Genomic DNA, 13,534 nt, shown 5'->3' with positions numbered 1-13,534 from the left:
TGGGCCAGGAATGGCAAATGAACGCACCATTCGCCTACTGGTTTGTCAAATTTAGTTCCGGTGACACAGTATTTCAAAATGAGCCCCGTGCCCATCAACCAACATCATGTTCGGATGAGCTCCTCAGGAACGCCGTGGAAGCAAACCTTCCGAAAAGTGTTCGTACTATTGCAGACGAGTTAGGCACTGTCGTTCGGCGGCTCCGTGCAATCGGTAAAGTGAAAAAGTTGGACTCATTGGTACCACATGATTTCACACCGGCCAACAAGACTGGAGGTGTGCAGTTCTTTGAGTGTATGGAATAACCGGGATGGTTTTCTGCATCGGATTGTCACTTCAGATGAAAAATGGATCTGCTATGACATTCGTAAATGATCAGGACAATGGTTGGATCATGATCAACGTCCAGGGTGGTTTCCGAAAACACCTCTTCACCCACGGAAGGTGTTGTTGCTGGTATGGTGGTCTATGGTGGGTGTGATCCATCATGTCTTTCTCAGGCGAGGTGAAACCATCAATGCAGATTGTTACAGTGCTGAACTCCATGAAATGCACCACAAACTTCTCTGCACGCATCCAGCAATGGTCCACAGACATGGTGTCCTCATGTTGCACAAAGGATGGTGCAGGCTCTCCATAAGTTGCAATATGAAACCCTTCCTCATCCAGCATATTTTCCCGACCTCTCCCCCACTGACTACCATCTCTTCTGGCATCTCGATCACTTCCTGACAGGGAAGACCTTCGCTGATGATTGGGTGTTGCAACATGCCGTTGAGGAGTTCTTTGCGTCACAGATTCCAGACTTCTTTCTCCATGGAATTCAATTGTTGGCTGAGCAATGGCAAAAGTGTGTGGCTGAAAACTGCGACTATTTTGATTAACCAGGTATTGTAGTTTTGATTTTTTTGGCCTTTGGCAATGACGCACCTGGGGCGGACATTTCATTCGCACCAACCCAATAGCTTTGATTCAGTTGGGGATAATAAAATAGTTATCGAAGCTAGTCTAAATTTTGAGCTTTGGTTTACTGTCATCATACTACTATCAGTTTAAATTATTTTTGTGTATAGCCATTGAATAAGCCTGAAGAAAGTTGTCACCTGGAACCCTTATTTCACAGTTAAAACGAACTACAAAGAAATATAAGTCTTGAGCCATGTTGGGGGAGTTATAAAACTGATTCATATGTAATTTTGTTTTAAACTGATTACTCGTTTTCATTTAAGTGAAATTTAAAGATAAATTTGGTTCCGAGTGACATCAGATCGATCATTTCAAAGAGCTCTAATTCAAAGATTACAACAATGAATTTTTCCAAAACAAATAAAGAGATGATATTTCACATCAACTGCTTCTTGCCACTATATTGTTGTGGCAGGAAACAGCTGCTCGGCTGTTCCTAACTAACCACTTTTTGGTACATGAAAGTTCCTTGATGCGCACTACTAAAGACTTACTTGAAACTAAAGCATAATTGGAAATTTAAAATATTTTTAGATTAGTTCATCAAAATATAGGCTTTAGCTTAATGCTATTTAAATAGTATTTGGACTAACTACTTTCTGAAGTGGTAGGAACACTTTGTCATGGATTGGCTGAGTACTTAATTTGGAAATTTTGTACTAAAAGCAGCCAGTACATCTTTAAAAGTCTGGTATTTCTCCCCACCATGTATCTTGTCATATGACCATGGCAGTGATGAAATTAGTCATCACACTTAAAAGATCATGTAACAATGCACACTAATCTTCAGAACATCTATAGAGGTATCTTCTCAAAATTGCAAGTTACATCACCTCGTGACATCATCTACACTATACCAAGCTAGTACGGATTTATCTAATTTACAGTATAACTTTTTATGAGTATTAATTCATGATGGCTATGCAAAGACTGCTTAGTTCTATAAAATGCAAACATGTCAGATTTCTGAAAAAATACAAAAATAAAACATGTGGTAATTAGAACCTAAGACTTTGAGAAAGGAAGGAAATGAAGTCAGCTGACAAGTAACAATGTGTGGTTGTAACCAGGGTTTCGGAGCGGAGTGGAGGGCGTACTAAAGGAGCGCTCCGGAGCAACTTCGAAGCGTCACTTCTACTCCGCTCCTCGCTCCGGAGCGGAGCGTGGTACGACAGCATTCCGATCCGGAGCGGAGTGGTTCAACTTTTTGAGAGAGACGCTCCGCTCCGGAGCGGAGTGGTTCGACTTTTTAAGTTGCACGCTCCGATCCGGAGCGGAGCGTGATATGACAGCACTCCGCTCCGGAGAGGAGTGATTCAGTTTTCTTAAGACGTACGCTCCAATCCGGAGCGGAGCGTGATACAACAGCACTCCACTCTGGAGCGGAGTGGTTCGGCTTTCTGAGACATAGGCTCCGATCCGGAGCGTGGTGCTTTTGGCAGCATGCTCCGATCCGGTTAGGAGTTTTTTTTACACGAATGCTGTAATGCAACTATGAATAATGGGAATGTGCAGTACATTAAAGCCGACTTGCGTGACGGAGTGGTTATAGTTTCCACGTATAATCGCCCCCGCTTGGAGGGGAGGGACAGAGTGAATCATGCTTCCTTATAGCCCTAGTCGAACGGGCGAAGGGGGAGGTGCACAGGGAGTTTTGGCCGAAGCTTTTTTGTTTGTGTTCGGTCTACAGCACAGCACCCTACAACGTCAGGGATCTGTGGGGTGGTCCAAATCCCGGTATGGGCTTGTAGACCCAACGGCGAAAGAAACAGTAGGCGAATTGTCCACCACCATTTTCATCCGGTCTGTATTACACAACGTGATAACTATAAATTGAAACAATGACGTCAATAAGCAGAGAACAATGCCTGCTTCGAACAAACATAGTTTCATTCCCTAAAACAACACGGGATGTAGAATAGAAAAGTAATGAAAATAGTGTTGGACATTTGCCTACCATTATCTTTGCCGTTGACTGTACAGGGTCAACGAAGTTAGTAATAAGTTTGTTTTATAGAGCTTACATTGATACACTTGTACGTTGAATTGTATCTTCTGCAAATATGCTGTATAAAGAAACAAACTGCCGGAGTACTAAGTGATGCGAGTGTACAATCTTTGTGTGTATCGTTCATCAATTTAATCATAACATCGATCATATCCATCTTTGCGATTAGCCAAAAGCGACAAAGAGGAGAAGTAAAATGAACTAAATCAATCAATCAATCATGCACATTAAACATTGGTAAAACAATACAAGAATGCTGTTTTGGCTCAAGAGAGAGAGAGAGAGGGAGAGAGAGAGCTTTGCTTTGCGGATTTGTCCGACCCACCTCCCCCATACAACAGACAGCTTCGTTTTGTGCCGTATTCCGTGTTCCTTGCAGGTGACTCAGTGCAATCGGCTAGCGCATTGGTCTTGTGCCTGTTTCAAGAGGGGAGGAGGGTGAAACCGGTACATAGCTTGTTTGTGCGTGCTTTCGGGGTTGAGAACTTCGTTCGCTGAGCTGTACGTTGCGTTTGACTTATCCAGTGTTGCCAGTTGCATTAGAATTATGCTACACCAATTCTAGCTAGATTGTTCTCTTTCAAAAGTATTACTTGCGCATGTTCTTCTCTTCACTGTCATATAAAGAAGCCTTTAAAAGCTGTGTTCTCTTGTATCATTACATGCATATTATGTGTGCTTGTCAACGGTGATATATGGACATTTAATGAAATTTTTAACGCCGCTGATACATGGACATCTTCATGATTTTTTCCAGGAAGGGACAAGCAAGGTATTTTTCCAAGGGAGGGGGACGATGACAATGAGGCAGAATTTCCCCAAAATAGTATTACTCCCTTTTAAAAAATCTTCAGTTTGAAGTTATCATGTTCCTGCAACGCCCTTGCAATAATTAACATATATTACTGTGACTGAAATGAAATTATATGCGTGAAATATGTACTTTTTGATTGACTTTCATTTCCGGGTGGCGTGGCCCTTCCTCCCTCCCTCCCTTCCGGACGTCTATGCGTATGGAGAAATCATTCTAACCAGTCTCGGTAAATGGAATTATAAGGTGACTAGATTTGTTAAATCAATATACAAGAACAACAAAGAAAAATTCGTAATTGTTAATTCTATGCATCATAAGCCACGAGAACCATGGAAGATCTATACTGTAGTAATGAATTGAAGGAAATCATGCCGAGTTTTTATTTATAGTCTACCTGTTCAAGTAGGAATGGAAAGGTGCACAAAAAGAATTACAAAAAAATGTATGTAAAAGAAAACCAAGTATTTCGATCAAGTTATTTCTATAATTGTAATCAACAATGACCAATTGTTCTTTCAACTAAGTATAAGTTTCAATTTGGCTTTTCCGGACTATTACCTTTGCCTTGCCTTTAATCGTATATTTATCATAATCCGTAATTTTAAACAAATCCTAGATAAGTCGGTAAAAAATAGGACACCGAAACTATAGAAAAGAAATATACTGTGATAGAGAAAAAAACACAAAGGAAACACCAATGACATTAACGCGGGTCAAACCAACACCATTTGTCGTTGAGAGCTGAACTCACATCCACGAACTCGCAGAAATATTCCCATGCAATTCATTATTCATCTGATATTGAATACCCAATGATGCTTTCTGTTATGTAATAAGACACTTATGAAGCAAATACATTATTAGGACTTTGCCAGATTTCAGAAAACACACACACACTATGACAATAAAAATATTACATTGTCATAACAACATTTGAAAATGGTTAGGCTAAGTTCAAAGTTCCACATTTGTGCAATATTTATAGTAAGTTAGTCATAACAGTTATTTTTGACTGGCAATATGAAAAACAAATATCTTCATTCATATGTGTTCTTTCAGACAAGAAAGATATGATATATTCAAATTTATAATTAAATTTATTGAAATTGTGTACATTTGCATTGGCTTCAAGGTTTATATACAAAGGTCAACTCTTTAAAATTGTTCAATGTACATTGTGATGTCATACTTGGTATTTTGTATCAACATTCAAAAAATGGTAATTGTGATCAATAGATAAGTATATTGTGATATACATAGTAAAATAGCTGTAACAGAGCAAATATGTACATTTACTACACAAACATTCAAGCTGTTAAGCACTTATGGACAAAAATATAAAACAAAAACAATTGAAGATAACACATACTAAAAAATCTGGCTTGAACTAGTTGCTCTAATACTAGTTGTCTGTGACTTGGTGTGGAGCTCAAGATGGAACAAAGATAAGTACAAATTTAGCATTATGGAATGGGGATATATTTGTACAATAATTGTTGCTTTTAAAGCATTAAACTTGGCAATGTGATAACAACTTGGATGCTTAAGTTATATAGAAGCCTTTTATGACTTGAATGAACTTTGATCATGATATAATCTGATAAAGATTCGAAAGTTGTGGAATGACACTGATATGTATAATAGATGCCATGTTGAATTGGAAGCAGTGAATAAGTATCTGTTTTCATCTTCCTTAAGGGGCTGGCTTGTGAATGTTACAGTTCCTCAAATGAGTGCTTGGAGGAAGGTCGCATAGAGTGACACTTATATGTTCTACGTTTGGAGGTGATTTGAGAAGATGATGAATTTCGAAAACTGAAGCTCAGAATTGTAGATACAAAGACTTGCTTTATCCTGGAAGGAGATAACAAAGATATATATATATATATATATTCTTATGTATAGCATTGATATCTTATAAATATTCTTGTAAACAAAGGCATAATTTGATGCCATTGTAATTTTTGTTGTTTCTAGTTTTCTTTTATCAATTTAATAATTATAAAGGTATTCATTATTGTTTGAACATAAACATTATTCATTAGTATATGCAAATTTAAATTTCCTTTTCAATATAGCACCATAGCTACTACCTATTGTGCTGATACTGAGTTTGAATTAAACTGACGAACATTGTTAAACTTAGATTATGAGGACTCAAATGGTACAATTATTGGATAGGAAAGTATAAGTTATTGAGTTGTGAATATTCTTGTTTCTGATATTAGTTTCAATACCTAACATTATGGAGAAGGAGATCACATTGGCTGACATTGTGATGATGCTCAAATCGCAGCAGGCAGAAATGAAAGAAGGTATCTCTGCAGTGCAAGGTGAAATGAAAGAAGGTATCTCTGCAGTGCAAGGTGAAATGAAAGAAGGTATCTCTGCAGTGCAAAGTGAAATGAAAGAAGGTATCTGTGCTGTGCAGAGTCAGATGAAAGAAAGCATTGAAGCCAGTAAAGCTCAAAGTAAGGAACTTAGAGAAATTAAGGTAGATATTTCACAGTTCCGTAAGGAGTGCTTAGATAGAACAGAAAAGTTAGAAAAGAAAGTTCAATTACTGGATCAAAGGATGAATGATGAGCTAGTTTATCTTGCTGCGGATATGGATAAAAAATTAGACGATACAGTTAGTAATTTATCCAAACAGTTCACTTCTCAACTGGATCAATGTCTTGAGGTTTGTGCTCAGTGTAGTGTATCACTTGGTACATTAAGTAATGATCTAATTAAGTTAAGAAGTGAAACCAAGTATGCTCATTCAACTGAACCACAGGTTGATGTCAAATCTATTGGCATACAAAATGATGAGGTTGATAAAGAAGTTATGTCTAGCAGTGCAAGGCATATTATTATCACTCGCGTTCCAGAGAATGATGCAATTAGGAGTGATGTTGATAGTGATAAGTCGGTGGATATTAGTACAAGGCACAAGTATTATAGAGATCATGAATTGCATAAGTTGCATGATGTAAATAATAATGGCAATATCAACTCTTCTTTGGAATTAGGTGTTAAGAATGCACTTCTACAAATAGAAACCAATATCATGAGTGTAGTTAATAATGCATTAACACCATTATCAACTCATGATATAATAGCAGTTAAAAATACAGCTAAAGCACAGAGTGAATTTACACCTCGAATGAGTTCTCACACTGTAAATCAGAGACAACATACAGTTGGGAATAAAGATGAAGTTTGTCATGGTTCACCAAAAAGTAGTCTTGTTAGACATAATATAGGAGTGAATACTGAATCTGAGATGTATAATAGTACAGATTCAGATCATGATAGAGTAAGTATGCTTAGTGGTCCATACCGAAATACAAGATTAGCATCTAAGCGTCGAAAATTGAGGAAGAACAAATCAGTTGCTAATAATACTGTTGATGACAAACTTCCTTATGCACAACATGATTCTGGTCATATGACTAATGTTAGTCATTCAGTAGATGTTCCATTGACTAATTGTAATAAGAGTCAAATTAAAGTTCTCATTAAACCACAGGACTTGAGGCATTTCCCTCATTTTGATGGGATATCTTTAGAGTTTGCACCATCGGAATTCTTAGAAAAAGTAGAGGAAAACCTAGATATTTATGACATCAAAGAAAGTCAATTCTTGAAGTACATACCAAAACTTCTAACTGATTGTGCTAGAACTTGGTACTTAGAAGTAAAGAATCAGTTTACCACTTATTCTGAATTTAAAGAGGCTTTTTTGGCACATTATCAGAATGACCGCTGGAAATCAGTAAAGTTGACTCAAACTTTGAATTCTCCTTTTACAAAAGAGAGTAATGTAAGCCTGTTACAATATGCGAATAAGAACTACAAAATTTTGAAGTCTACTCAGCCTCATGCTGAAGAACCTCATTTGATAGCACAATTAGCCTCATTATTACCACACAGGATTAGTGAACACATGGTGATTAATAATGTACATACATTGCACCAAACGTTGCAAGTAATTGAAAATTTTCAATCTTTAAGAAATAATCCTGCACGATTCAATGACATGAACAGAAATAATTATAATCCAAAGAATAAGGCTAGAGTAGCAAATGTTTCATGTGCTAATGATCAAAATAGAAATAAGGATAGGTATTCTAGTAAATCCTATAGAAATTCTAGGACTTTTAATAAAAATAATAACAAACAATCATCTTCTGATGTTGGTAATAGAGTTCAACAGCAGCATGATAAACAATCATGTGATACAAGGGTGCAAACCACAGTATGCAGAGAGAGCAATAACAATGGTCCTGGTTATGATAAAATAGAATATTACCGATCAGATAGTGATGGTGGCCGTAGCAAAACTAGTGATGGTGGCCGTAGCAAAACTTATAGAAACTCTGCTTATACTCGGAGTTCAGCTTCTAATTGGAGACTCCAAAGCCAATAACAAAATTAAATTTAGGAATCAAATTAAATATTTAAGTAGGCATATACATGATATTTATTTATTTATTTTGTAATGTAAAATTAGTGATCTTGTGCAGAAGTTTCTTGTCCAAGTTAGGCAAGTGCAAGTTGATGTTTCTTTAGCTTCTATATCTTGCATAGATGTAGTAACTGCTTGACACATCAACTTAAAAGGGTGGTTGGTTGGGAGTATCTTCTAGACTGTTGGTCTAGGGAGGTATATTTGGCCACAGTACTACTGTTCATCTTGATGGACAAAAATACAATATAATATTTTGAAGTATAAGTTTGTGATTTATTTTATGCACAATTTATTTGCATGATCACTATATTTAAGTTTATTATACTTAAATATAACTCCGCATGTTTGTGGGAAACTTGGCATTATCATGCACAACAAAAGCAAATTTTAAAACACTTTAATAGTTCATCTATGTAACAAACTTGAATAGCTGGTGAAAGATGTTACCCAAGATGTTAGTTAAGTAGTGGTAGTATACCAAGAATGTAAGTGCATTTAAAATGCTTATATATGAGAATTATTTTATTTGCTATTAGGGAATTGTTAAGTCAATAATTCCTGACGATGAATTGTTTCCTCATATATTTTATGAAGTTGACATGTAGCAGAGACATCCACTAGATGATCCAAGCTCGTCACTCATAATTCCATGCCACAGTTGCATGCAAGCATTGTGAAGTGTTCACGTAATGGCAATAGTGAGTCCTATTGTGACACTTAATGTAGAAATATTTATTACATGAATATATATATTTCTTTTTATGATGCACATTTATCTCTGGTGCTTTATCAAGTTTGGATTCTTCCAACTGTAATTGTGTATTGCTGATAGGTTAGGTATTTATGATTTCAAATACACTTATCAAGCTAAGCCACACGATGATGCTGGTATATGTATATGATGATTGAAGGTTGACTATTTCCACATCTTAGGGGTATAAATTTATGAAGGAAAAATACATATTAAGACCAGTTACACTAGTTTCTTCAGGGAATGTAATGTTCCATTTATGTTATAATATAAATGTACTTAATTAAATAAGTGATTACTCTGAGCCACGTGTCTTATATTTATAATGATCGTAAGTATCAAGTATCTTTTGAGATAACCATTCTTAACATGTGTTGGATTAAAACTATGTTAGATGTATTTTTGATGACTTCTGAAATCACACATGACTACGTTAAAAAGGTTTTAGTCAATTAAGCCTCAGAGATATGTTATTTTATCAATGCACTTGCTCGGATTGATAAAATATTTACACAGACTAGGATGAAATTTTGTTGGTATGAGGTATATTTTAGTTGTTTTATTCTAAATGAATAACAACGTTAATTTGTAATTTATTTTGACAGCATATTAAAGGACTTTGACATGATCATATAATATCTTTGCACTTGAAGATATTATAATAATGAGCTTTCACAAGGTAGTGTCAGTGTGATGTCATTCTCTATAAGTGTGATCTATATTAAGAGTAGACACAGATTGATTAATTATTTGACGATTTCAGATAGTATTTTCTCAATTGCAAACTCAAAGCAATTCTGATAATCAAAAATTGATTCATGGTTGTAAATTCTTTTTAATACACACATGTATATGTTTGACAGTGTTATGCATCTGAGATTATATATCCAATATTTATGTTCATACTTCATAAATGTATAATGCAATATTTTCAAACATATTACAAAACATGATAATGATATCTTAACTGATAACATATTGTTTATTTTGTTGGTTTGAAGGACAAAAGATACTGCTTTGTTTCACAACCTTACCCATGTGAGTTGGTTGGTTGAGTTCTTCTCTTAGACTGTTGCTTAAGGGTGGTACAGTGAGTCACAGTACTTTATGCTCAATTTTTCTTTTGTCAGATGTCAATGTCAAAATTTTCTCATTTTTCGTGCTTCTTTCCTTGAGTCTGAAACATTAGTTCAGGTATGAAGTATTCATCTGTAGAGTTTGCCTTAAGTTGATCTTCATAATCCAACATTGGTCCTCATTCATATATCTTGATCCTTAGTTGTGATTAGCAGTGGAAAAATTCAATATAACAAATATTCTTTGTTATGTGTATTTTGGAGTGCAAAAAATGTATAATATAATGTGATAGCATGTGCATAATAGATTTTAATGCTAAGATTTAGCTGTGGCTTAAAAACATTTTATAGAGCTCTGAGATTCCAAGAGTTGAATTGTAGGCTCAAATAGAAATAAACTTGACAAGGAGCAAAGACGTGTTGATCCAAGCTTAAGTCAAGTAGTAGGTTCCTTTAAAATGCTAGAATGCATTATGTCTCCAAAATGTGTTCACAAACGGCAGAATAGGAAATTCGTGCCGTGATGCTGTGAGTTCAGGAACAACAGTTATTTATGATTTAAAACTTTTGTGCGCACATCATAATTTATACATTTCTTGCATGAATTGATTTGTGATGTAAGAAATCTTAGTTTCGACACACTGTAAATCTGAGGATGTTTGCTTTTGATGCAGGGACTTGTTCTTGTCTTGTTAGCTGATGTTACTAGACAAATGGATGAATACACAATGGGAAACTTAGTTGGATCATAGGTAACTTACTCTACATATAGAAAATTATAATTAATATATTTTTGGCTAAATAAAGATTAATATAGAAATTATGCTCTCAGATTAAGAATGAAGTTCTTAATGGTGCTTTATTGGTTCATAATAAATAAAAATGTTATGTAGCCACATTGTTTTATGTAAAAATGGTTCATATGGAACTTCATTAGATAATTGTTGGTTTGTAGAACTTGATTTTTTTTGTTTGTTTTTCAACATTATTATGTACTAAAAACTCACTATGTGTAGTTGCACTGTATTGGTTCATGATGAACAAGTTCTTGTTCTATTGTTGGAAAACAAATATGCAGTTATACTCAGATGATTATAATGGTAAACATGAAAACAGTTTGTAAATATAAAGGCATTATATTAATTATTATATGTTAAAAGTCTCAGTAGTGCTCAGATCTGTTGTTGTGGGTTCGTCCCTTGTTGAGCGCCAGTATGACAATAAAAATATTACATTGTCATAACAACATTTGAAAATGGTTAGGCTAAGTTCAAAGTTCCACATTTGTGCAATATTTATAGTAAGTTAGTCATAACAGTTATTTTTGACTGGCAATATGAAAAACAAATATCTTCATTCATATGTGTTCTTTCAGACAAGAAAGATATGATATATTCAAATTTATAATTAAATTTATTGAAATTGTGTACATTTGCATTGGCTTCAAGGTTTATATACAAAGGTCAACTCTTTAAAATTGTTCAATGTACATTGTGATGTCATACTTGGTATTTTGTATCAACATTCAAAAAATGGTAATTGTGATCAATAGATAAGTATATTGTGATATACATAGTAAAATAGCTGTAACAGAGCAAATATGTACATTTACTACACAAACATTCAAGCTGTTAAGCACTTATGGACAAAAATATAAAACAAAAACAATTGAAGATAACACATACTAAAAAATCTGGCTTGAACTAGTTGCTCTAATACTAGTTGTCTGTGACTTGGTGTGGAGCTCAAGATGGAACAAAGATAAGTACAAATTTAGCATTATGGAATGGGGATATATTTGTACAATAATTGTTGCTTTTAAAGCATTAAACTTGGCAATGTGATAACAACTTGGATGCTTAAGTTATATAGAAGCCTTTTATGACTTGAATGAACTTTGATCATGATATAATCTGATAAAGATTCGAAAGTTGTGGAATGACACTGATATGTATAATAGATGCCATGTTGAATTGGAAGCAGTGAATAAGTATCTGTTTTCATCTTCCTTAAGGGGCTGGCTTGTGAATGTTACAGTTCCTCAAATGAGTGCTTGGAGGAAGGTCGCATAGAGTGACACTTATATGTTCTACGTTTGGAGGTGATTTGAGAAGATGATGAATTTCGAAAACTGAAGCTCAGAATTGTAGATACAAAGACTTGCTTTATCCTGGAAGGAGATAACAAAGATATATATATATATATATATATATTCTTATGTATAGCATTGATATCTTATAAATATTCTTGTAAACAAAGGCATAATTTGATGCCATTGTAATTTTTGTTGTTTCTAGTTTTCTTTTATCAATTTAATAATTATAAAGGTATTCATTATTGTTTGAACATAAACATTATTCATTAGTATATGCAAATTTAAATTTCCTTTTCAATATAGCACCATAGCTACTACCTATTGTGCTGATACTGAGTTTGAATTAAACTGACGAACATTGTTAAAACACACACATGTAAAAGATATAAATAAGGGGTTGTTCATTTGGAAATTAATTTCCAAGTTGTATTTTATGCTCTTGTGAATAGATGTAAAGGAAAGTGAAGTCTCTTATTGTTAAACAGAATTACAAATTTATATTTGCTTAAGGATTAATTTATCACAATATACATTGCAATTAAACATTCAACACATGTTGAAACAATGTCTTTTGTTATGGACTTTTGGTGGATTTAAGACTCAACAATACGCTATCGAGAACAGACCTACAGCTTAAATCCTACCTAAAGTGGGATTCGAGCCACTATGTCCCTCCACCGGGTATCGACCCCAGTGCCCCTTTATTACAAGGCAATGTTGTTACCACTATGTTATCGGAGCACAGCGCGCTACCTTTTTTACAGTACACATTTATCAATTCTCTCATTATCATCGTCACGATTAGACAAAATTCAAAACTAAGAAACAAAACTAAAATCAAGGCACGTATTGCTCGCAGCCCTGTTTTCCAAAATGAAACCATAAAATTCAGGACATGCTCCTATCCAAGTAGGTAATATTACATTTTGTGTTTATCACGGTTATTAAGGTTTATACATCTTGTTTCGACTTATCTGCTGACTACACATTGTTCATTACTGAAAACTTGCTTTCAGTTTGCTGTGTACAACGTACTCAATACAAAAAAAGATTCATTTTATACGTATACGTTTTCTGGCTTTCTAGACTCAGAAAGTTAAATATAGCAACATTCCATTCGTCGTTTTTCCAAATTTTTGCAATTTTCTTATAACCACTATGGCTATTTCCAGGTTACTGCTTACAAACTTGAAATGTTAGATATGGCAACCCTGTATTTCATACTATTTAAATTCCCCATTCCGATTTTCGACTTTATACCTTCATAAAAGTAAACCAAATGTGGCAACTTACATTTTTGGTTAAGCCTGTTTTCAACTTTCTGGTGTCGGGATTTTAAAAAAGTTAGATATGAAAACTCTGTATTTC

The sequence above is a fragment of the Lepisma saccharinum genome, chromosome 3 (genome assembly GCF_977018435.1).
Source record: "Lepisma saccharinum chromosome 3, izLepSacc3.1, whole genome shotgun sequence".
Lineage (NCBI taxonomy): Eukaryota > Metazoa > Arthropoda > Insecta > Zygentoma > Lepismatidae > Lepisma > Lepisma saccharinum.
The sequence above is the reverse complement of the archived record's forward strand: the minus strand, read 5'-3'. Positions refer to the sequence as shown.